Source organism: Condylura cristata, unplaced genomic scaffold (genome assembly GCF_000260355.1).
Source record: "Condylura cristata isolate star-nosed mole 26May11 unplaced genomic scaffold, ConCri1.0 scaffold00001, whole genome shotgun sequence".
NCBI classification, from domain to species: Eukaryota; Metazoa; Chordata; class Mammalia; order Eulipotyphla; family Talpidae; genus Condylura; species Condylura cristata.
In genome coordinates this window covers 2,332,648-2,357,332 of record NW_004567102.1, presented here as the reverse complement: position 1 = coordinate 2,357,332, position 24,685 = coordinate 2,332,648, and the positions used below count along the sequence as shown (strand labels likewise).

The 24,685-nt window shown below is 51.0% G+C and overlaps 1 protein-coding gene across 3 annotated transcripts in view; it reads right to left on the bottom strand.

Annotated features, from left to right (window-relative positions):
- The window catches only part of PACSIN1 (protein kinase C and casein kinase substrate in neurons 1), a 57,245-nt gene that overhangs the window by 12,271 nt on the left and 20,289 nt on the right, over window positions 1-24,685 (bottom strand). Inside the window, exon 1 of one of the 3 annotated variants that reach the window (XM_004673400.2) lies at window positions 6,648-6,848. The exons of the other annotated variants lie outside the window; for them this stretch is intronic. The gene's annotated coding sequence lies outside the window, so the exon portion shown is untranslated. Of the gene's footprint in view, window positions 1-6,647; window positions 6,849-24,685 lie in introns of those variants that run through there. 3 annotated transcript variants of the gene reach the window in all.

Below are 24,685 nucleotides of genomic sequence, written 5' to 3'. Positions count from 1 at the left end.
GTTCCACTTCAGCACCCTGGCTTCCAGGGCCCATCATCCCCCTGCAGTAGCCTCCTCACTGGCTTCCTGCCTCTGACCTTTTTTGTCTCTCCTCCGCACCAGTCTGTTCCCCACACAGCAGCCAGAAGGAAGCTGGTAAAAGCGAAGTGCGGTTCCTTATTCAAAATCCTCTCACAACTCCCATTTCTGTCAAGCAACGTTCTAATTCCTTGCCAGGAGTCCTTGCCTCACATGAGCTCCACCCAACCAGCTTCCCCCGTGCCCAGCTCAGAGCAGCACTCCATGCGTGTCACCCTGCCCTCCTGGCCTGAGGGCCGGCTCAACTCAAATCAGGGAAGCCAGAGCTGCCTGCCCCTCCCCGTCCCCCAGTGATCAGGACGTCACATTCTCAGCAGCATCTCTGCTCCCACGTCACCCGAAGAGGATGGGCTCACCATGTCTGGAGCTGCACAAGGACTCTCTATAGCCTCTGCAGTTGCAGCAAGAAGGACCCAGGTTAGCTGGGAGATGCTGTCCTTCCACCCATCAAACCCCCACCCCCCCCAGCCCTCCCCCACCCCCCTGGAGTTCATTCCAGTCTCTGCTCCTGGGCTCACCCCTTCCCTCCTGCCTGGGGTGTGTGTGCTGTTTCCTCCCACCATTCACCTCTCCAGAAATTGCCCTGACTCTTTCAAGGGCCAGGTCAGGCCCACTCCCTCCAAGAAGCCTTCCCCGAATACCCCGGCTCTCTTCTTCCCCAGCCCCTGCGTTGGCTGGCGGGCTTCCTAGTAGCCCAGCCATCCACCATGTCATGCCAGTCGAGGCGGCAGCACAGAAACTTCCGCCAGGCCAGCTCTGAGGCAGAGAGAAGGGCTCGCCAGGGGGACCAGGCAGGCAGATCCTGGCTTTGTAAGATGTTTGCGACTTTAGCAAGCTGTTTCAACTCCCTGTGCCTCAGTTTCCTTGTCTGCAAAATGGAGGTGCTGCTACCACCTGCCCCATGGGGTTGCTGTGAGGAGGAAAGGAGTAAGCAGTAACTAGGAAGTACCACTGAAGCATTATTGTTATTATTATGGGTATCATTACCTGCTTCCCACGGCCACAGGCCTTTCAAAACAGATTCTTGAGGCCCCCCCTGGTGGCACAAGGGGTTAAGTTGCAGCTCTATGAAGCTATTTGCTGCACAAGTTCGATCCCCAGCCATTGGAGGTGACCCACATGGCACAGCAGACCTCTCCTGTCTCACTCACTGCTCCCCCCAGCAGCATACTTCAGTACATCCGCCTGTTCTGCTCCCCACTCTGTCTCTGGTGAATCCTCTTATCCCCCACACCTCTGGCCTGTACCCCAGTTCTGTATGCATACATACATAAATCTTTCTAAAAAAATTCTCATCAATCCGGGTGACCTCACACCCTCTTCTCCCATCTTCAGGTTAATACCCCATAGACCTTTGCTGTGGAGTAAACTGTTTTCCCCTTAACATCATGTAGGCACCCTACCACCTAATATAACTGTATAGAGGACCTTTAGAAGGTAGTTAAGGCTGACTGAGGCTCTAAGGGTGAGGTCCTAACCCAGCACGATTGGTATCCTTAGGAGAAGAAGACTGGGGTGGGGTGAGGGGTAAATTGTATGGTAAAGGTAGAATTCAACTTTTAGTGCAAACTTAATATTGTCTATAAAGATGCTGATTTTTAGTGATGTATCCCTGAAGCTTATATAATGGTATGATGGATTTACTCCAATTTCAAAAAATGTTAACAGCATGAAACAGAAATCATAAAGCATCAAGCTGCACACACACCATGATTATGTGTGACGTGTATATACATATAAACATGTATTTACATATATGAATATATAACATGCATTGCAGAAGTATAGATTATACACAATATATGTTTTATGTGGGAAAAAAGAAGAGGTAAGCAGAGATCTGTCTCTCCCCATTCTTGCTCATGGAGGAAGGTAAGAGGCAGGAAGACAGACACCCCTGAGCAGGCAGAGCTCACCAGGAGCTCTTCAATCTCGGACTTTTCCGACCTCAACACTATGAGAAATAAATAAACACTTAAACCACCTCAACTGGTGGTTTAAGCCACCCAGTCTGTGGCATTCGGTTATGGCAGCTCAGCAGACTAAGACACCCCTGTATGAGTCTGGGCCTCCTCTGGGGCCCCCAGTTCTCCAGGTCCCTTGTGAGAAGAGGATCTCAGGCCTGCTTCCTCTGGTGTTTTCTTTAAGTCTGAGAAACAGGCTCCCCAACCTCCAGCCCAAAGGGCTTTCCCTTCAGAAATGACCACTGACCAGAGGAGGAAGAGGATGGACACACAAAAGGGCCGGGGGGGTCCAGGGCCCTCCCTAGTGGCGCAATGGGTTTGAAGCGCAGCACTGTGAAGCCCCCCCCCCCAGCCACTGCAGCACGAATTCAATCCCCTGCCAGGGAGCTGACCCACAGGGCACGGCAGACCTCTCCTGTCTCACCCTCTGCTCCCCTTAGCAGTGTATCTCAGTCAATCCACCTGTTCTGCTCCCCGCTCTGTCTCTGGTGAATCCCCTTACCACCCCCACACCTCTGACCTGTACCCCAGATCTTGTATGCATAAATAAATAAATATTTTTAAAAAGGGGAGGAGTATCCAGAGAGGGATCAGCTGAGGCTGAGGGCCCCAGGGGGGCCCAGGGCAGGGGGACTAGCCCAGAAAGGGGGCAAAGGCACTTCACCCCGAAGCTCCTGGTTGCCCCCCAGCTTCCTCCCTGGTGTGCTCCTAGGCGCTCACCATCCCTATCCTCTCTTCCTCCAGCACCACAAAGCCCTGGACCCACTTTCTTCCTCCAGAAAATCAGCCCCACCCCGCTTGGCCCCCACCACCACCACCCCTGCACCAGACAAGTGGGCAAGGCCACATGTCATTGAGGACGCAAGTCTCTCTGGAGCCCAGAGCCCACCAGCCTCCAGGCTCAGCAGGGAATGAGACGGGCCCTCCAGCCCAGAAGCCAGACTGAACGCCCCAGTGCAGGCAGACAGGCAAGAGGCAAAGAAGCATCACCTCTGCAGGCAGTGGTAGCAGGTACAGGAAAACCAGGCAAGGTAAGAGGGTGGTCAGAGTCGCCCTCAACAATGACTACTTGGGGTATCTGTACCCCACTCCCCGCCCCCCTGGAGGGTACCTGAGGGGCATCTTACACTGGCTCCCCGAGGCCCCAGCAGGACTGAGTTGCCCACAGCGGAACTGGCCTGAAAGCACCCTCCCCTCTTCCTCTGCTGTTTCAGTGCTTCTGGCATCGCCTCCCCAAGGAGCCACCTGCTCATAGCCTCTCGCAGGGTGGGGTTCTCGGGGAGCCCAAACAGCCACCCACACATGGGGAGGTGGAGTGGGGGCCGGTGGGCAGACAAATGGTGTGACATCCGCTCTCGCAGGGGCCTCTCTCACAAGCCTTCCCAGACCGGGCCCTCTGCGGGACTGTCTTGTTCTGAGCCAGCTGCGTGTGGGGAGGGCAGGCGCCATCTCTGCCCGGGGTGGGCAGCAGGCTTCCGTGGCGCAGAACTCTGGGACAGAATCTGAAGGGAATAAAGGGGCCTCCCCCTTCAGCAGCACCGGAGTGGGACGCAGGCAGCTCACTCCCCCCTTTCAGCCCCCAAGTAGAGCTTTCCTAGCCAGGACAGCAGTAGGAAAAGGCGAGAGGCACAGGCCCAACCCGAGCGTGACTTCCTGTCCAATTCTGTGCTCCTGGGGCAACTGCCAGCTGAGGGGGGCAGGACCGAAGCCTCCACTTTATAGCACAGACACAGGGCGTCAGCCGCCCAGGCAGCCATTCCTGGCTTTCACTTGAAACTCTGACACTTAAAGTGCAGCTCCCAGCTACAGATGCAAACAAGACAGAAATCCCCAGCCCTCACGGAGCTTAGATCCCCCAGGGGCAGGCAGACAAGAACCCAGGTAAATGAGTGACTGAGGTGTTAGATGACAAGGGCTGTGGAGACCAAGGCAGGAAGGGGACAGGGAGGGTCAGTGGGGACTGGGTGATCCTGCTTCAGCCAGGGAGGTCAGAGGCCATTCTGAGAAAGTGACACAGAGCAAAGCCCTGGAGGAGGCTGGGAGGCTGCCAAGAGTGCGGAGAAACCCGGAGGGGCAGCCAGTGCAAAGGCCCTGAGGCAGAGCCTGGCCCCTGTGGCTGAGGGACAAGGGGCCACGTGACTGGAGCAGAGGAGTAGCTGGGAGAGGAGGCGCCAGGTCAAGGGGGGGGTGGGATGGAGGCTCAGGCAGGTGTGAGTCACACGGGGCCTCATAGGACTGTGAGGCTTTTCACTGCCCCCTATGTCTCCCCAGGGTGTGAGATGTGAACAGGAGGTGGAGGTGAATGGCCACTGCTTAAAGGCTCCCACCTGCTGGGGGACAGGGGACGACAGGGGGCAAGGCACACAGGGTCCCTGCTGGAAGGTGGCCGCGGCCCTCCAGGGAGGGGTGAGGGCGCCCCTCCACCCCGGCAAAGCTGGGAGCAGGGAGAGGGCTTGGAGTCTGGAACACCGTGACGCTGGAAGCAGGCAGCGTCAGCTGACGGTGGGGATGTGAGCGTGAGAGGAAGGAGACGCGGATGGTTCCAGGGCTTCGGAGCAGCTGGCAGGTGGGGCACTGTTTGCTGAGATGGGAAGCAGTGAGAGGAGCCGCTGCTTTTGGGGTCCTGAGATGCCTATTAAGAATTGAAGGAATAAAATTTGCTTAAACTGTAATGGGGAGAAAGAGGGAGGGCGGAAAGAGGGAGGAGAGAGGACCCAATGGATGTCTCCTTGTTCTCCCTAGATCTCCTGTGCTGGGGGTCATGCAAGGAAGGGACAGTCTGGAGCCAAATTCTTCTCACAATCCAGGTCCAGTCCCCTGGCCGAGCGCCAGGCCTGAGTGCTCCCAGGGCAGGGGGGAGGGGAGGGGGCCGGGGAGCAAGCTGGCTTCCACAGGCAGCTGTGCTGGATGTGGCCCACTGGGTGCGAGGGGCTGGTGCTGGGGATTGTCCCCCAGGAGGCCATTCTTGTGGGCTCACTGCCTGAGTCCGGCGGGCAATGGAGCGTAGGAATAGACAGTGCGAGCAGAAACAGCCGAAGGACATGTGGGGCAGAAAATGACAGATGGGGCTGGAGAGGGGGTGACGTGGCCTGGAGAGGCAGGCCAGGAGCCAGGAGGTCGTGGCCGGGCCCAGAGGGGCTAGGGAAGGGCCAGCTCCTTCCAGATCTGGCAATAAAAACCTGCCCTCCAGGCCTCGCCAGCCCACAAGCCCCCTTTCTGGGTGGCTGGAGCCACGACTGATGCCAGAGCCAGGCCCTGGTGGGAAGAAGGGATTTCAGCTCCTCCCAAAGGAGGTGACCAGCTGTGGGTTCCAGCTCAGCACCTTCTGCAGATGCAGAGGGAGACAGGGGACAGAGGGTGGACACGGATACCTGGTTCCCGGGCAGATGTCACCCCGCCTGTCACCCTGAGCCCTGCTCCTCACCCCCAGGCTCCTCATCTCAAAGAGGGAGGCTGAAGCCCAACACCCAGCAGGTGCAGCGACATTTGCAGAAGTGAAAGAGCCGCGTCAGCTCTCAGGCTTCCCCACCCCATCGCAGGCCTGGGGACCCCCGTCAGCCCTGCACCGGGTTCTCTGATGCCCAAGTGACCAGGGGAAAGAGAAAGCCCACAATATGGTGCCAGGTCCCAGCAAGGGACCCCGCCAAGTCCTGGGGGGCGCTGGACAGAGAAGGCAGGAGAAGGGGCAGGCCCTATGCCGCTGCGGGCACCTTAGGCTTGCCCAAGGCTGCACGCCAACCCGGCTCCTGCCTCAGGCTGGGGTCTCCTTCAGCCTTGTCCCAGATGCACCCCACCCACAGTGCTGCTGAGGCCCCTCCTGCCCCTCGGGAGCCCAGAGGTCGGCTGCCCGCTCCTCTCTAGGCCCCTGCCCCGCCCCCTCCGGCAGCAGCGCCTCCGCAGTGCCCGCCAAGCTTCCCAGCAGCAGCCGGTCCCCAGGAGCAATGCAGCAGAGGGACAGAGCGGGGAGGAGGGGAGGGCCACAGACACCCCACCTCCATGGGGCCTGCTCTCCTTCACCCCAACATGGAGACCTGGGCTTGCTGGGGGTAGGTAGGACAGGGTCCCTCGGGACATCTGGGGGTCTGGGTCCGCAAGAACTGGGGTACAGCCTGATCCTGGGGATGAGCAGAAGAGAGACCCTCTCACTGACTGGGGATGGGGGGGGCTCTAAGTCAATGCCTGAGATGAGGGTGCCAGCAGGGATGTCACTGGTGTTGGGGTGTGGGAGGTGAGTCTGCGGGGTTCCAAATGGCCACAATCTGACAGTGCCCCCAAGTGGGGGTGGGGAGCATCCAAGCTTCTCCCAGCCTGCCCCTCCTTCCCATCCTCGGCCTGGGCTGGAGGGCCTTTCTATGGTCAGGACCTGTGGCAGGGGTAGAGACAGGGAAGGAAGTCCAGAGGAAAAGCAGTGGTGGGGACAGTCCTCCCAATGGGGAGAACCCCGGTTCTGAAGGCTCTGAAGAGGGTCTCTCAAGATGCGGGCGGCCTCCCCCCACCACCACCCTCAGCTCCACAGGCCCTGGCCCCTCATCACGCTGCTTTCCTCCAGGTGCTGCTGTAGCCACGCAGGGCCAGCCCGGTTCCACTCTGCAAGCAGCCACTTACCTGGGCCTGTCTGGGGACCAAGCCTGGGGCAGGTAGGAGCTCACTGCCCCTGCTGGGCCGGGCCAGGGCCGGAGGGGCGGGCTGTTCTCCTCCTGCTCCGTGGTGGCGGGCGGGGAGGGGGCCTGGCGCCCGGGCCGGGGGGGACTCTGGCCTCTTGGGTTCCCTCCACTGCCTGCTCCGGAAGGCAGCAGCACCACAACTGCAGAAGCCAGCTCCCCGCCCCCCACTGCTGCCTCCTCCCTCTCCCTCCTCCTGACCCGCCTCCTTCTCCAGCCACCCACCTCCTTCTGCTCGTTTCTATGGCAACGAGGCACAGCCAGCCTCCCTCCCTTGTACACCAGGGGACGCCCGCCTTCTACGAGGCGCCTGCATCAGCACGGCGGCGGGGGCGCGGGTGGGCAGGCGGGCACACACTCTTCACCTTCACTGAGATGCTGGGATCACACAGGCGCAAAGGCTGGCGTCCCTGCTTCAGGTCCTTTCCTCTCTTTCTCCCCAAGACGCTGCCTCTCCACATCCCCTTGAGGCACCAGAAGCTGCATCTTCCCAAGCGCTTCGCTGGGCTCCTTAAGATCTCACTGCATGCCGCTCTCTGTATATGTGTATTCGCTTCATCATTCACCCCATCACGCCCACAGACTTATTTCGAGACTTCTGGGTCACACTGTGTGTGATGCTCATCTCCAATCTCACTCCGTGAGCTCTTCTTTTACAGTTTGGAAACTGAGGCCCTCAAGCAAAACAACTCGCCTGAGCATCTGAGCTCCAGGCTTAGTCACTGGCAGTGAGGATTTAAGCATCCAACTCTGATGCTTCTGCCACCAGCCACTGCTCGAGCAAATGCAAAGACGTGCGCCACACGTGGTCCTTCCACACCAAGGTGTGTGTGCCAGCGCGCACCGCAGCAGCAGCTTATGCGTGCAAACACCATGCACGTCCACAAGTCTGAGCATCTGTTGCCCACATGTGCACATGATAACACGTGCATGGACACACACATCTTTAAGATCTGATAGATACAGACATGCAACACGTAAACCTTTCCTACACAAAATCACAGCTGCATGTCCAAGCCCCCAGTCCTAGCTTCATGGGAGGGGGTCGGCAATGTGGGTAAGAGTGTCCCCCTGGGGAATCTGACAGGTCTGCTCAACACCCCCATTAGGGATCAGACATTAATCTGCACGTCGTTTCTCACTCTGCAGCTGAAGAGGTCTGGGGTCAGGCTGGAGTCAGGCCTCCCTCCATCCTGCTCTGTCGGGTAGATTAGAGTCCACCTACAGCCCTCAGATCTAAGGACTCACATATGTCTCTTGCTCCCTGGTCGTTGGTCACTCTTGGAACTCGGAGTTATGAGAGGAGAGAGTAGGGTGGGACCTCCCCCTCAGAGGAAATCCCAGAGTTCTGAGAGCCCAGCTAGCCCTCTAACACCCCCCCTTCCACCCACCCCCCCAAAAAACATTCAGAGGCAGGAGGGGTTGGTGGTGGGAGACCAAGTGAGGACTAGGCCTAGGGCCCGGGGCACACAGCACACCCCACAGTACACACTGTCCCCAGGCCAGCACCATCTTGGAAGGGCCCAGGCATGGAGCAAGTCTCCAAACCCCACACAGCCCAGGGAGGGCAGATACAATGGGAAAGTGAAAGGTCACCCAGGCCCCTCACCCAGGCCCCCAGAGCAGCACAAGGAAAACTGTCCTGTGGTATCAAGATGAGAGAGCTGCTGAGCTGGCGTCAGGGTTTCACCCCAGAGAGCCACCCTGATAAAGGTCAAAGACCCTGAACAAACAGGACCACGACCAAAGGGACCACGTGGCTCTTCCACTACTTCCCCAGCCCCGACAGAGCGGGGCATATAGAAGACCACTAGTCTGTACACTGGGGGCACCTCCCAGGCCCCCTCTGGGGAGCCTGAGGAACTCGCCTGCCCAGGAGCTCAATAAAGCCTGCTCCTATCTTCTGTCTCCTTGCCTTATTCTATCCACGGGACCTTACAGAAAGAATCAGAAGTCCACTGAAAATTAAGCGAAAAGCTGCCTGATCCCTATTTCAACCCATCTGAGACCCTCAACACGACTGCCTCCCAGTAACTAAGACACGTTCTCAGTTGAATGCCATGTCCAGACAGCAAATATTAAGCAGATATTTACTGAGCGCCCGTGAAGTGCGAGGGGCTGTCCTGAGTTCTGGGACTAGGTTCTGAGACCCATCATAGCAAATCAAAGTCCTTGCCTTGGAGGAGACAAACTTGTAGATTTCCTAAATTCCTGTTCTCCCCAGCCCTGCAGATGATGTCACAGGCCTGATTAGTAAACAGAGCCTCTGGGAGATGGAGCAATTTGCCCAAGGTGATAGATAAAGCCAGTCAAAATCTGCGTTGGAATTTGACTCCAACCCTGGCCCCAGTCAAGTTTTTTCCAAAGTTCCACATTGGTTCCAATTAAGAAACGTCTGATTGAAAACACAGCAACAGTCACACAATTTCTGGAAGTTTTACACTAAGTGTTCTTCTCATCCTTAGATCAAAGGCAGGACATGGTCACATGTACTCAGAGAGCCAGTCAAGTAGCAGGCATGTGTGAGGACCCCAAAAACCACAGATGACTTTCAGCCCGGCCTTCTGTAGGCCAGAAGCCTGATGCTGGGTGTCCCCAGGCCTGAATCCTCAACAGAGCATAGGTCAAGGCCCAGGTCAAGAGGGAGGGAAGACCAGCAGGCAGCAGACTCCATGGAGAGCCAGGAGGCCTCAGCTCGGGGCAGGGAGGGATTGAGTTCCCAGGCCCTATGAGCAGAACCCCCTGCCCACCTGCTGGCCTCCAGCCCTGGATCATCTTTCTCCTAAGGAGTCAGCTCTATTGGGGATACCAAAGATAGCTGCCCCCCACCTACTCATCTGTCAACCTGATCTGGTCCCATCTGCTGCCTGGCAGACCCCTGAGATCTGCTTGCCCACACTCAGACTCTGTGGGAGACGATGACCCTTCTGTCACTCCCCACCCCTCCCCCACAGTCAACCTGATCCAGCCCCATCTGCTGTTGGGAGGACCCCCAAGTCACCCATCTGCATCCTTTTACTATCCCACTTGCAGGTCCCAGGTAGGTGCAGAGACACCCCAATATTACAAAGTATACTCACCCCCATGCCCAACCCCAGCCCTTATTCCAGGACCTTCACCACAGGATGACTCAATATACAAATGAAGAGACCTCACCTAGGCCACCAAGCTGTCCCGTGCCCCCTGGGAGATCTGATCCTGCTGTCACTACCTCCTCACCCAATCCTATTCATTGGCAACCCCCCCACCCCACCTCCACCCCCAACCCCCAGTTCAACTCCTATTCCTACTACCGGGGCAAAAGCAATCAGGGCTCATTAGCTGCAGCTCTGTATCTCATTTGCATAATGTTCCAGTGACTGACAAAATGCCAGAATCTCTCCAACCCCTGCCCATGGGGCTGGCCAGCAATGAAGAAATAAAATAGCCCAAGTTCCCTTGAGAGTCTGGACAAAGAGCTAAACAAGAGCAAAGCCAGGAGGACTTTTAAGTTTCAGAACCTGAAATGCATGTAGAATCTGACAACAGGCATTCACAGAGCAAATGAGCAAGGTGCCTTGTACACTTTACCCAATGTTTTCTCCCCCCCACCTTTTTTTTTTAAGATTTCATTCTTTCTTTTGTTAAAAAAAAAAAAAAAGATTTATTTATGCATAGAACAACTGGAGTGTTGGCCAGAGGTGCAGGGAGGTGAGAGGACTCACCAGAGACAGAGTGGGGAGCGGAACAGGCTCATCACTAAGACACACTGCTGAGGGGAGCAGTGGGTGAGACAGGAGAGGTCTGCTGCGCCATGTGGGTCACCTCCCTGGCTGGGATGGAACTCAGGCCTCAGAGGTGATAGCATGATAGGGCTGTGACTTAATCGCTATGCCACCATAGAGGCCTCTACTAACTTATTTTCATAATGACCCATTTTATAGGAGTGGAAAACAAGGCTTAGAGTGGTGAAAATCTTGCTACTCAAAGTCTGGGACCCAGGAACCAAAGCTTGGACATTTTCTGTGAGCTGGGAAGAGATGCAGAACCCAGGACCCATCCAGGTCTACTAAATCAGAATCTGCATGGTGACCAGTGCACATTCGTTGAAAAGCACCCAGCTAAGGGTTTGCACTGCAGTACCACTGGAAGGCGAAGCTGGTGTCAGAACTGAAGTGCATCTGACCAAATCCCATACAGGCACTTCAAAACTAAATTAAACATCTTAAAACCATTTTCTGAGAGCGGCATTGTTCTAGGCTATGAGACACAGCAACAAGCCACAAGATAACCTCAAGGACATTTCATACTAGAGGGAGAGGCACACACAAATAAACACTAGAAGTTCAGTGATCAGTACCACCAAGAAATAAACAATGAAGGGTAAGTGAACAGGGAGGATAAGCGAGGGATCATTTTAGAATCTGTCTTCGAAGAGATGAACAGAGCCCTCACTAAAGGGGGAAAGGACATATGGGATAATTTGAGGGAAGAGTATTTCTGGCAGAGGAAAGAACAAGAGCGAATTCCTGAAGCGAAAGTAAGCTGCCACACTGAGCACCCCAAAACTGGGTGGGTGGATGAATGGATGGATGGGGGTGAGTATAGGAAGAGATAACAGTAGAGTAATCTAGTCAGAGAGAGGTCGCACATAAGAGCAAGGTGGGTTTAGACTTTTTAGCACTTTGCAGACCATGGTGAAGACTCTGGATTTTATTCTAAGTATGAATGGAAGCTACTGGTAGTTTTGAGCAAGGGGGTGGGGGTGGGGCGGGGAAGGACCTAATTTTGTTTTCAAGAGATCATAGCTTTCATGTGGGAAATGACTAGAAGGAGAGAAGGGCCAAAGCAAGGAGACCAGTTAAGAGGCTTTTGCAATATTTATTCCAGTAGAAATAAGTGCTTGTGGTCACTAAACAAATGTCCAAGAACATTTGTTCAAAATAGAAAATTCTGTTCAAAGCAGCTTTGTTCATAATAGCTCCAAATTGGAAGTAACCCAAATGTCCGTCCACAGAAGGACTGATAAACAAACTATGTGGTCCAGTGCATGTAATAGAGGTCTTTTGCTCTTTCAGTGTTGTCTGGGCTTTCACTGTGCAAATTCCACCCTGAGATTTACTCACACAGTTGAATACTACACAGCAATGAAAAAATCTGGCTACATACATCCCATTTTAATAATTTCAAGACTTCATGCTGAGCAAGAGCATTAAAAATTCAAAGAACATACTTGGTAGATTCTATTTATATGAAGTTCAAAAACAGGTGATCTGAACTTCTGGTTCTTGGGAAAGATGGAATAGATGTATTTTCCCTATTCCGCTTACAAAGAGCAGTGAAAAGCACCAGCTATTATAAAACAAACATAAGGAGACTCTGAAAGGTGAAAAGAAGAAGGAAGACTGGCTAAAGACCTCAGGACTCAAGGAACAACACAACAGTGAATTCCTGGGTTTTCTTTTTGCCCAAGCTAACTTTGATTTGATGAAGTGAACAACCCAGAAGTACCAATGAATGTGAGCAAAAACAAGAACAACTTGCTCTCTAGCCAAAGAACTAGAAGAAGCACAATCTAGCCAAGATAAAACTTTTTACAAAGGTTCAGAATATTTGCATTGGTTTCACATGTACATGCTTTGTTATTTGTATACATGGCAAAATGATCACCACAGTAAATCTAGTTGACATCTATCACCATACGTAGTTACACATATTTTTTTCTCTTTTAAGAGATCTCACTCTCGGCCCTCCCTGGTGGCGCAGCAGGTTAAAGCACAGCACTGAGAATCTAAAGCCACTTCCGCATGAGTTCAATCCCCACCTGCCCCGGAGGTGAACACATGGTGTGGCAGACCTCTCCTGACCTGCCCGCTGCTCCCCTCAGCAGTGTACTTCGTCAATCTGCCTGTTCTGCTCCCCACTCTGTCTCTGGTGAAGCCTCTCACCGCCCTTGAACCTCTATCCCAGTTCTGTATGCACAAATAAATAAATCTTAAAAAAAAAAGAGATCTCACTCTCTTTCAAATATGTAATATAGCACATTCACAATAGTATATTATATCCCCATAACTTTATTTTACAGGGACTAAGACCTTTAAAATAATAAATGCCCCATTCTTGGCAAACACCATGGAAAAACTGCCACCCTACAATCCCCCATGATCAAAGCAGAGTGGGGAGCCTTGCCTGGCTATCATCAACCACCACCAGGGTGGTAACAGAGCAGAAAGAATGGAGTAGACAGGCACCCACCTCCTCCACACTGGCCTGGTGTCAGAGGAGGCCTCGTCAGAAAGTTCACATCACATAGCAGTGACAGGTCAGCAGAGACCACATGGGGAGAAATAATAGGGCACCCCACTCTTCCGAGATGTAAAGGTAGCAGTAGAAACTGGTACTAGTGACACCTGAACTCCCAACCTTGCCCAGCAGTAAGGAGGCACCTCCGTCCCCCTTGAGTCAACCAAGGTCAAGGAGAAAACCTAAATTTCTCCCCCCACATGGCAACTATAACACACAGCATTAGAAGAGCCTGTTAAGACAAAAGATTTAAATAAGAGACAGTGTCTTATAACATAATACCCCAAATGTCCAGGGTACAGTAAGAAAAGCATTTGTCATACCAAAAGCCAGGAAAATCTCAACTTGCATGAGGAAAGGCAGCCAGCACCGAGGAGACTCAAGCACTGGAGTTATCTCACAGGCTTGTTAAAGTTGCGATCTTAAAGTGTTTAAGCTAGCAATTGTAAACACACTTGAAACAAATGAAAAGAACAGAATAATTTAGCAAAGAAAGTGAAGATATAAAGAAGAATCATATTGAAATTTTAAAACTTAAAGCTCATTGGTTGGGCTTAACAGCCAAATGGAGACAAGAGAGGAAAGAACTTGAAGATAGAACAACAAAATGTACCTAGTCTGAACCACAGAGAGAAAATAGACTGGGGGAAAGAAAACAGCCTTAGAAACCCAAGAGCCTGTAACAAAGATCCAGCATTTATGTCATAATCCAAAAGAAGAGGAGAGTCTGCTGACAAAGTATTCAAAGAAATAGTGGCTAAAAATACCCCGTATTTGACAAAAGACATAAACCCGAGGATTTAAGAAGCTTAGCGAACTCCAAACCAGTAAACCCCAAGAAATCCACTCTAAGAAACATCATAATCAAACTCCTGAAAATTAAAGACAAAGGCAAAGTCTTGAAAGCAGAGAGGGAAAATGACAACTTATCTAAAAGGGAAGAGCAATTCAGACACCACAGGGACCAGAAGCGGCAGATTATTCAATTGCTGAAAGAAAGGAACTATCAGCTCAGAATACTATATTCAGGGCAAACACCCTTCAGATTTTAAGGAGAAAATAAGGAATTCTCAGATGAGGAAAAACTAAGAGAATTTACGGCCTGCAAACCCACCCGTAAAAGAATGGCTAAAGGAAACTCTGGAAACAGAAAGGACACAATAAGAGAAAGAATCTTGGAACATTTGGAAGAAAACAAGAAAGAGTCAAGATTTGTGTGAGTATGAGAGATTCTCCTTATCCTCTTGAGTTTTCTTAATTATGTTTGAGAGTTAAAGCCAAAATTATCACACTGGCTGCTGTTCCTCAAAGCATGTAGAGGAAACATTTAAAAAAAAAAATTAGATTCTAAGTGGGGTTGGCTCAAAAGGCCAAAAGGGAAATGAACTTTCTACACATCATTTCAACTGATAAAATATTGACTCCAGTAGCCTGTGATAAGTCATATATAAATATGTAATATCTAGAGCCGCCACTAAGTCTATGCAAAAAAGATACACTCAAAACCACTACAGCTCAATCACTTCAAGAACAGGTGAGTCTAATCCATGGGGACAGGTTGGTATAGCGAGTGTTCCTGGGAGGGATCAGTAGGAGGGGGCATGACAGTACTGCCTGGGGTGCTGGAGATGTTACCTACTTGATGTGAGGGGTTCGCAGGCTTGCACATATGTGCAGTGTCTGTGGAGTTAAAGCCTCTTCTAAGATACCTCTAGAGGGAAAACCACAGGACTGGCTGGCGTTGAGTGGACTGATTCCCCCACCACAGCACCAGTCATTTGCTCCCCTCTGTATCCCAGGGGAAGGAGACTGGACAAAGATGTTCACAACCACATCATGTATATCTATGCACATGGTGTGGCAACTCACTCCAGCCTTAGCACTGGGCATACAGCTGGCGCCCAGCGCATGCTCCAGCCTGCAGCGACTCACTCCCGCCTTAGCACTGGCATACAGCTGGCGCCCAGCGCGTGCTCCAGCCTGCAGCGACTCACTCCCGCCTTAGCACTGGGCATACAGCTGGCGCTCAGCATGTGCTCAGGCCTGGCCGGTAGTGTAGACATTATGCCTAGCTCTTCACATCCGTATGGTGGTTCAGATTCACAATGCTCTCTTCAGCAGTGATCTCTGGAGTCCATACTCACCTCCATAGTACACACCAGGAAAGGGGGAATGAAAGAAGCCCAGGTGTTTGTCCAAAGTCACTCAGCTCATAGTGACTTGAATCAGACCTTTGGCTTCCACAGGCAGTGCCTCTCCCAGGAGCTGTGAGGTCCTGGTGAGCCCTGGGTGTTCTGTATAAGACGGAGAATGATTCAGCTGGACATAACAAAGCCCCCGCCCAGGATGTAGTAACTCAGACAACAATGTTCTATTTTATTTTATGATTCTGTGGGGTGGCAGGGTTCCGCCGGTGGTTCAGTCCACGTGGCCTCCCCGGGACTCACGTGTCTTCATACACAACTGGCGTTTCGTTGAAATGACTGGGCCAGCGGGAGCTGGCTGGGCTGGGAGCCCGGGCCCTCACCTCTCGCCTGCCCCCCCACACGGCCTCTCCAGCAGGGTTGCTGGACCTACTTACTTGGTATCTCAGGGCTCCAAGAGTGATCTGCACAAGGCTGAGATCCAATAGTGTCAGCCCTATCTGTCAAGCTCACCACCACCTCGCTGGCCGGAGCAAGTCACATGGGCGAGCCCAGAGTCAGTGATACACCAGGGCAAGAATACAAGGAGATGGGGTTCACAGCCCCCGGGAGGGAGCCCCTATGTACCAATTACCATAGGAAGTCTGTGAACACACTGGGACCCAAATTTGCATTTCTTTTGACCTCCTCCCAGGTGGTTCCCCATTGTGTGGGCCCACACTCCCAGAACTGGGCCTCCATGCTAAATCCAGTATCACCACCGTCAAAGAGGCTTCTTTAGTAGCCCGTCTATTCTGTTCAAGGATCAAATGGGGGTACCACAGATACGGGCTGTTCTGAGGAGCTGACAACCCACGGCAGACATACTACAGTGATCAGTCACCAACTTCCATAAGCTTGGGCTTTTGCTGGGGTCTTGACTCAGCCCCAACAGCCTGACAGCCCCACCAGGACCTCAGCCCCACCAACACAGACCCCTCTTCACCCCCAGATTTCAGTTTGCTCCCCCATATGAGGAGGTTGGGCCAGACTAGCAATTTCTTATTTTTTTTTAAAGATTTATTTATGCATACAGAACTGGGGTACAGGCCAGAGGCACAGGGGTGGCGAGAGGATTCACCAGAGACAGAGTGGGGAGCAGAACAGGCAGATGACAAAGTACACTGCTGAGGGGAGCAGCAGGTGAGACAGGAGAGGTCTGCCACGCCTTATGTGTCACCTTCCTGGCCCGGGATCAAACTCATGCTGAAGCGGCCAGGCAGCAACTTGCTTCATAGTGCTGTGCTTTACCCTGGTGCACCACAAGGGAGGGCCCAGACTAGCAATTTCTAACCTCTGCACCATTTAGGGACTCTTTATGCAATTCTTCACCCAAGGAACCCCATATTTTGAAAAAGTTTGGTCTGCCAAACAGCACATACTAAGTACTTTTTTAAATTGGCAAACAAATGATTTTTTACATGTTAAATTACTGATCAACATAGGTTAGAGAATCTGATCAACATAGCATAACCAATATTTCTATGCAGAACTGGGAAACTTCCCACCCAAAAAAGAAAGCTCTGAGCTATTGGAGAGTCTGGGGGCTGTTGCTTGGAGAATGTTCCACTTGGGTACAGAGTTTTTGTAAAAGCTCAAAAAAAAAAAAAAAGAAAGCTCAAATAATTGAACCCCACCCTGGAATCCTGGGGTCCTCTACTTGAGATGGACTGAACTGGACAGGATGTTATTTAAGCAAGATCAGCCCAGCTCTAAGTAAACTGTGTCCCATGTACCCCTGGGGGCCCATGGCCAGCTACACATGTGCACACCTGGGGCCCTCAGTTTACACCATCAGTAATGCCGTTGACTGTTTACATTTAAGTAAAATAGAGTTAAATAAAACTGCAAATTTGATACTCCCTCCCACCCCAATAATTCCTCAGTTGTGCTAGATAAGTTCATGTGTTCAACATGTGGCTAGTAGCTATCAGGCAGTAAAGATACAAAACATTTCGATGATTGTAGGTCAAACCAGTAATAATGTGAGAAGGTATGGTCAAAAAATAGAAATTCAGGCAGGTCCAATGTTACATGTTAATGGGGCCCCAGAGAAGAATTCTCACTCATGAAATCCAGCATTTCCTGGACAAAAAAAAAAATTGTCTCCTAAACAGTAGCCTCAGGGTTAAGTCTCAGTGCTGTCACCACTGTGTCCTGAGTTCAATCCCCTGCCACAAGGCACGGCAGACCTCTCCTGTCCCACCCGCGGCTCCCCTCAGCAGTGTGAATCAGTAGATCTGATTGCTCTGCTTCCCACTCTGTCTCTGGTGAATCCTCTCACCCCCGCATCTTTGGCCTGTACCCAGTTCTTGTATGCACAAAAAATAAAAATAAATCTTTAAAACAAATAAGTAAGTTATAATTCTGTTTTTTAAAAAAGTGTCAAAAGTTACACTTAGGGATAAAGCCAACCTATAAAGTCCCACATCACCTTTACAAAGACAGTTATATACCTGAGGAAACATTTCTAATAACACTTAGAGGGAGCCCCTGTAAGTGTGCCCCTGATACAACCCCTCCCCTCAGTGCCCACGCACCTGCGAAGAAGAGAGAATGAGGCTGGCTTTTTGCTCAGCCTGACAAACAGAAATTTCTTTGACGCGAAGTCTTGTGCTTTGACTTCCGTGTCTTTTTTTTTTAAGATTTGTTTACTTGTGCATACAAGAACTGGGGTGCAGGCCAGAAGTGCAGGGGGGTACGAGAAGTTTCACCAGAGACAGAGTAGGGAGTGGAACAAATAGACTGACTGAAATACACTGCTGAGGGGGGTCAGTGAGCGGGACAGGAGAGGTGTGCTGCGCCATGTGGGTCAGCTCTCTGGCCGGGGAGTGAATTCATGGTGCAATGACCGTGGACAGCTTCACAGTGCTGTGCTTTAACCCGTTATGCCTCGGTGTCTATTTCTAATGTCAGGGCTGCCCAGCGAGAACACAGCATGAGAAAGCTGGTGGGCATGTCTGATTGAGGAAATAATTGTTAGTAGCAGACTCTGTTGCTTGTCTAAATAACAGCCATTCCTTCTTTGCCCCTAGAGACCAGATTCCCAACTGCATTATGAGTGACTCAGGGAAAATGCTGATTGTCCTGCAGCAGGGTTTCTCAGCTTCAGCACTACTCACATTTTGGGCTGGATAATTCTTTGTCATGGAGCTACCCTGTGTGTTGTAGGATGTTTGGCCGCCTCTGTCCTGCACCCACTAGATGCCTGTAGCACCCACCCCAAGGGGTGGGTGTCTGCAGACATTGCCAAGTGCCCTGGCAGTTAAATCAATACAGGCTGAGAACCACTGATCTGAGGTTTAGATTCTAATCTAGAGATTCTCAAACTCGAATGGGCAATCAGGATCACCTGCAGAACTTGTTTGTACAGATTGCTGGGCCTCACCTCACAACCACCCCCCACCAAAGTTTCTAATTCAGAAGGTGTCTGGTCTGTTGAGTGCCCAGGTAATCCCCAGGGAACCCACTTAGAGAACCACTTGGTAAGCCATCTGTAGCACTCCTGTTCCCGCCCAGACAGACTAAAGTAAAAGAGCTTCCAGAAAAATGCCTTGTCAATGATAAGAGACACTTGGGAAGTAGCAGTCCCTAGTCTCCCTGGACATTAAGGAGTTTGCATGTGATGTCTGGAGCTATGGCAGCCACCTTGTAACCCCAGAGGAAGCTAGTTTGAGGGCCCAACCTACCCACTAAGGATGGAAAGAAGGTGGCTCCTGGAGCTGGTTAAGTCATAGAACTGTTACAAAGCGAGCCTACTCTGTTGGTGCCACACCATCTTAGCATGTGTCAGCTGTGGGCAGCTGCAGTTGTAGTGGTCACCCCAACCCAGAGCTGGCCTGTGTCCAGGGCTCCAGTAGTGGAGGTAACCCCAAGCCCCTGCAGCCCGTGGCTCAGAGGCACTGGGAGGAGCGTTCGGGCCTGCTGCTCTGCTCAGGTGTTGCTCTGCAGAGCCCATCAGCCCAAAAGCTTACCCAGACCTCAAGTTGGAGCTCTCCAGTTGTCAGCCAAGAATTATGCAAATTGAAGACAGAGGTGAACTGATTGGTGCTTAGCAAACCAGTCAGATGCTTGGGATTGAAAAATGGTCCAATCAGGCATGTAGGGTGAGGGCTTAAAGGCTGAGCAAGCACCAGCTTGATTCACTCAGCTGCAGCGATAAGGAGGACTCAGCAGACACCTCCATGAGATTCAGCAGAACTCTGTCGAACTCCAGAGACCCAGCTGCTGCACCTGCCTCTAGCCCTGCCTCTGATCTCACCCGCAAGGTGCACCCACATCCTCGGCTCACAAAGAACTGCAACACGAGTCCCTCTCACACTGCCTCGGGTGACTGGTGCTGACCGGCACGACTGATAGGTAAGTGGCACCCTGTCTAAGCCCACTTGAGCGCCGGCCACTGGCTCTGGTCCTCCAGAACCACCTCTAGCTGCTCTTGAGTTTGTTGCTGTCCAGTCTGGCATTGGGCACTGTCCAGCCTGGCCTTCAGGCTGTTGCTGAGGACCTGTGATCACCTCCAGCTGCCACCATGTGATGGAGCCTGGGGCATTGCTGATGCCAGCTCCAGGCCCTTGTGGACCGGACAGCACCCAGTGGACACTGTGGGCACTATCTGGGGTGAGCCAGCTGGTTGCTTGTGGCCTTAAGACCTCTTTTGTTTCCCCAATCTCCTGTTTGTTAAACCCCTTTTTGTTGCTGGCCCCAAGCCTGAATGGCGTTTTGCAACTAAGGTCATGGGTGAGACTCCACAGAGTGACCCACCCTGGCGCTGTCTTAGCATCACTTCATAACCAGTGCTGGAGCGACCTCAAGAGATCCCGGTGTGTGAGAAAATGAGTCTTTCTTTTTGCTGAAGCCAAGTAGTTCCCCAACTTTGCTTCTCACTATAATACCTGCCTACCTGGGAGCTCTCAAAACTCTCCCACACCAATTAAGTCAGAATCTCCAAGTGTAAGCCCCAAGAAATCAGTGTTTATGAAAAGTTCCCCCAAGGGTGTCAATGTGCACGAAAGTTTGAAAACTTCCTTACTAAAAATAGCAGCAATCCACATTAGCATAATGCAGACATTCGTTAGAAATGGAGTCTCAGGCCCCATCCAAGACCTACCAACTCAGAGCCTGCATTTTAACAGGTAATGTTAATAAAATTTGAGAAACAAACAGGGTGTGTTTTTTTTTTAAGGTTTGAGTTTATTTTCCTGATATTTCAAGGGTTTTTGTTGTTGTTTTTATTTTGTGCTATTTTTATTATCTTTATGTACATGTTATTTCGGTTTTTCTGGTATCTTGAGTTTTTTTTTTTTTAACTTGGTTTTCTGTTTTTGGCATCCCAACCATCTAGATGAGATCTGCAGAACTCACACATCTGAACCAAGGGCTCAAATACTTAAACCATATTGAAAAGCCAAGAGTCTCCCCAATAGTGAAATGCACTGTGACCAAGGCCTGTAAAGCAGGCCGTGCTCACATCTAGACTTACTGGAGAACCCCGTTTCTTGGAACACCCTTGTGAGAACATATTCAAGGCACTCAAGAAAACAAACACAACAATGTTCTTTGCATTTTCTAGATCAGAAAAGGGAGAAAACCCACATGTCCATGGTTGGGAAACTGATAAATAAATCATGGGGCATTCACATTGCCATACAATGACTGAACAGACACTTCCCTAAATGCTTTACGTGAATTACCTTGTTAAATGAACCTCAGAGATTCTAAGGCATATATTATAATTTTTATTCCATTTTATAAATGCGGAAGCTGAGCTACAGAGCAGTAACTTATCCAAGACAATGCACAGAATTCCTGGAGCTAGGTGGATTTGGAACCAAGCAGCTGGCTCTAGAACTGACAGAACTGACTTCCTAAGCATCGTGGGGGGGGGGGGGGAATTCTCTGTCTCCTGACCTTCCCACATGGACATGCCTGTTCTTCCACGTACACACCCATGTCCACCGCAACACCTGTACACGTAATTACCACCTCTGTGTTTACAGCCATCTGCTGGCCCCTGTTAGAGTGAGTCTCAACCCACATGAGAATCACCTGGAACATTTTCTTTTTTTTTTATTCTGGTGAAACATCCATCATAAAATGTACCATTTTGACTTTAAGTATATCATCCAGTGGTACTAATTAGACTCACTGTCACCATCATGACCATCCACCTGTAGAACTGGTGTCGTGGGATTTTTGTGTTGTTGCTGAGTTGTAGGAATTGTTGCTCTATTCTGAGTAGCTGATAGTGCCATGGTGTTTTCACTTTCCCAAGCTGTGCCTCTCCCCATTAAATAATAGCTCCCATCGCCCTCCTGTCCCTGTCAACCATGATGGTACTTTCCGTGAATTTGCCTACTCTAGGCACTCAGAGTAAGTGGAATCATACGATATGTCCTTTGTGTCTGGCTTCTTTCACTGGGTGTGTTCTCATCACTCATCCACGCTGCAGCACAAATCAGCATTTCACTCCTTCTTAGGCCTGAGTAACAGTCTGCTGTATGCACAGTCACGTGTCATTAACAACCTTTGTGTCAAAGAGCGATGCGTGTACCTCAGGCAAGGACCCCGACGGGCGGCACCACATGGCCTAGTGCGCAGCAGGTGACAGCACCGAGCTTGGGCCATTACACGCTGGTGTCTGCACAATGGCAAAACTGCTGAACAATGCGTTTCTCAGACTACAGCCAGTCGTCAAGTGACGGGTGACAGTTCACGCCTTGTTTGGTTTCCTCTTGCCCAGTAGTGGGCATTTGGGTGGTTTTCACCTTTGAGCTGTTGTGAGTAGTGCTGTGATGAACACTGCTGTTCCATTATCTGTCTGAATCGCTGCTTTCAATGCTTTTGGGTAGATACCTAGAAGTGGAATTTGAATCCTACTCTAGGTTTGACTTTTTGATGAACTGCCAACTGCTTACCACAGAAGCTATACCACTTTACATCCCCAACAGCAATGCAGGAAAGTTCCAGTTTCGCCACATCTTCACCAACACTTGTCCTGTCCTGCTTTTTTTTCTTTTTATAACAGCTGTCCTCGTGAGTGTGAGGCGGTATCTCATTGTGATTTTGATTTGCATTTCCCTAATGATTAATGATGTGCCTATTAGCCATCTGTATATCTTCTTTGGTGAAATGTCCATTCAAGTCCTTTGCTCATTTTTTTACTGGGTCGTTTGGGTTTTTTGTTGTTGAGTTGTAGGAATTGCTGATATATTCTGAATATTAATCCCACATGCATATGCAAGTATTCTCTCCATTCTGCATGCTGTCTTTCTATTCTCTTAATAATGTCATTTGATGATAAAAGTTTTAAATTTTAAACCCAACTTATCATTTTCTTTTGTTGCTTATAGCCAAGAAATCATTGTTATGGCCAAGAAATTATCGCCAAATTATCACCATGAAGACTTTTCCCTGTATGTATTCTTCTAAGAGCCTTAGAGCTTTTACGTTAGATCTTTGACCCAGTTGAGTTAATTTTCTGTAGGACAGAAGATAAGGCTAACTCCATTCTCTGATATCCAATTTTCCTAGGACATTTTAAAAACTCCTTAAGCCTATGCTACAACCCAGAAACTTTAGGATAAGTTTCAGGCACCTAACTCCCTTAGTGCTTTCCAAGGGCACCCTAGGCTGAGAACCACTGTCCATCTGCACAGAAATCTCTAGATGCATTCAAGGAGAGGAACAGGATGGGTTATGGTTCAGCCCCAGGGAAGCATGGGAGGGGCCACAGGGTCAGATGGTAACAGGGCGCTGGACAGTGTGGGGCAGGCTGTCTGTGCCATGAATCTAGAGGTCTGGCTGCTGGAGAGGGCTGCCTGGGGGCAGGCTTAGGGCGAAGCCTTGGAGACCAGAAAGGAAGGGAGCTCAGAGGAAGAGCTGGAGGAGAGGTATAGAAGTGAATTCACGGGGAGCGAATGGGGAGACTCGGTCTCCTCTGAGGAGCTTCCCAAGGACTACAAGAGTGATGGCAAAACAGCGGACATCTATCGCAAGCTTGCCTGCCATGCTCCCCAATGTTCTGCTCCCTCACTTTGTAAAGTGGATCTAACAGCAGCACTTACCTCTCAGGGCACTGGGAGGATCAGAACAGAAAAAGCTCCTGGAGCGGAGCCTGAGACCGAGGAAACAGTCAAACGATGCCAGCTGTGTCTTCCATTGTTAATATCTCCTTAATTTCAACAACTTTAAGAGTCTGGATCATTCTTTGGTCCCCATTTTTTAAAAGAGGGGAGTGGGATTAGAGAGGCGAAATGGGTTGCTTAATTTCAAGGCAAGAACAAGCCAGGATTCAAAATTTATCCTGTTTGACACACAAATTTTCCACAAAACTTAGGGACTAGAGACTGGATTCAAAGACTCCAGAGCCGGAAAGGGTCTCCAAAAGCCACCGTTCCAATGCCTTCATTTTGTAGAGAAAAACCACCAGAGAAGAGAAGGGACAGTGAGGACCCACAGCATGTCAGCATGTCGGGGGTGGGGGGAGGAAGGGCAGCAGGGAGGGGGTCTTAGGTCCATTTGACAGAAGAGGAAACTGGGCTGGGACTTCTAGATAGACCAATGGGCAGGACAGAGCGCTGCCTCGACCTCCATCCTTGTAAGGGCCCGCAAGCACTGCGACCTTATTTCAGTGCACTGGGGACCCACTGTCCTGGAGGAGAGGGGAGCAGAGACTGCTCTGGGAGCCACCACCTGCCTTCCCCCTCTGGCTGGCGCATTTACTCCACAGCTTCCCAGTCCTCCATTCCCCTCCACTCGGGCCTGCAGCCCAGAGACACCCCACAGGTCCCCAAGCAGCGGCCTACCCGCCATGGGAAGAAGTCAGGGATTATAGATGACCCGTGCCGGGGAACTGAGTGTAAACTGGAATCCACCTGCCTGCGCAATCCTCATAATTACCGTAGTAATTATTCCCAGTGGGCCACTGTGGCCAAGACTTCATCCAACACAGGCGCTGCTCCCTCCCCCTCCCCATGCTTTAACCCTGCCTTCCCCACCATCACCTGCCTCAGTCTTAGTCCCTCAGCATGATCTCCAGCACCTGCCCTTGAGCCTCTCGCTCTCCCGCTACAACACTGGGTAAGGCTGGGCTGGCTCCAGCTAGCTCCATCCCCACTACAGAAAGGGAAACTGAGGCTCACCTTCACTGACCACCTCTCAGCAGTGGAGTTCTTGTGGGAGCAAGCCTTAGTCGCTCATCCAGGCTCTGTTTCTTTCTTTCTATTCTATAGTTTCTTGCCTGAGGCAGAAGGATCCTCTGAGAAATCTTCTCTCCTTTAGAAATGGAGGAAATGGATACACAGCTACCACCCATGGTATGATTTAGGGAGGTAATTTCCAAACCAGGATGTGTGACAAAATCCCCTTCATAAAAAATAGATATTACTGGCCCCCACTGTGGAGGTTATGATTCTTTTGATCCAGGTTAAAACCCAATATCCCCGTATGGTTTTGTTTTTTAAAGTTTCTTTATGTGGTTTCAATCATCAACCCAAATTTGGCAAATGTTACAGAGCAC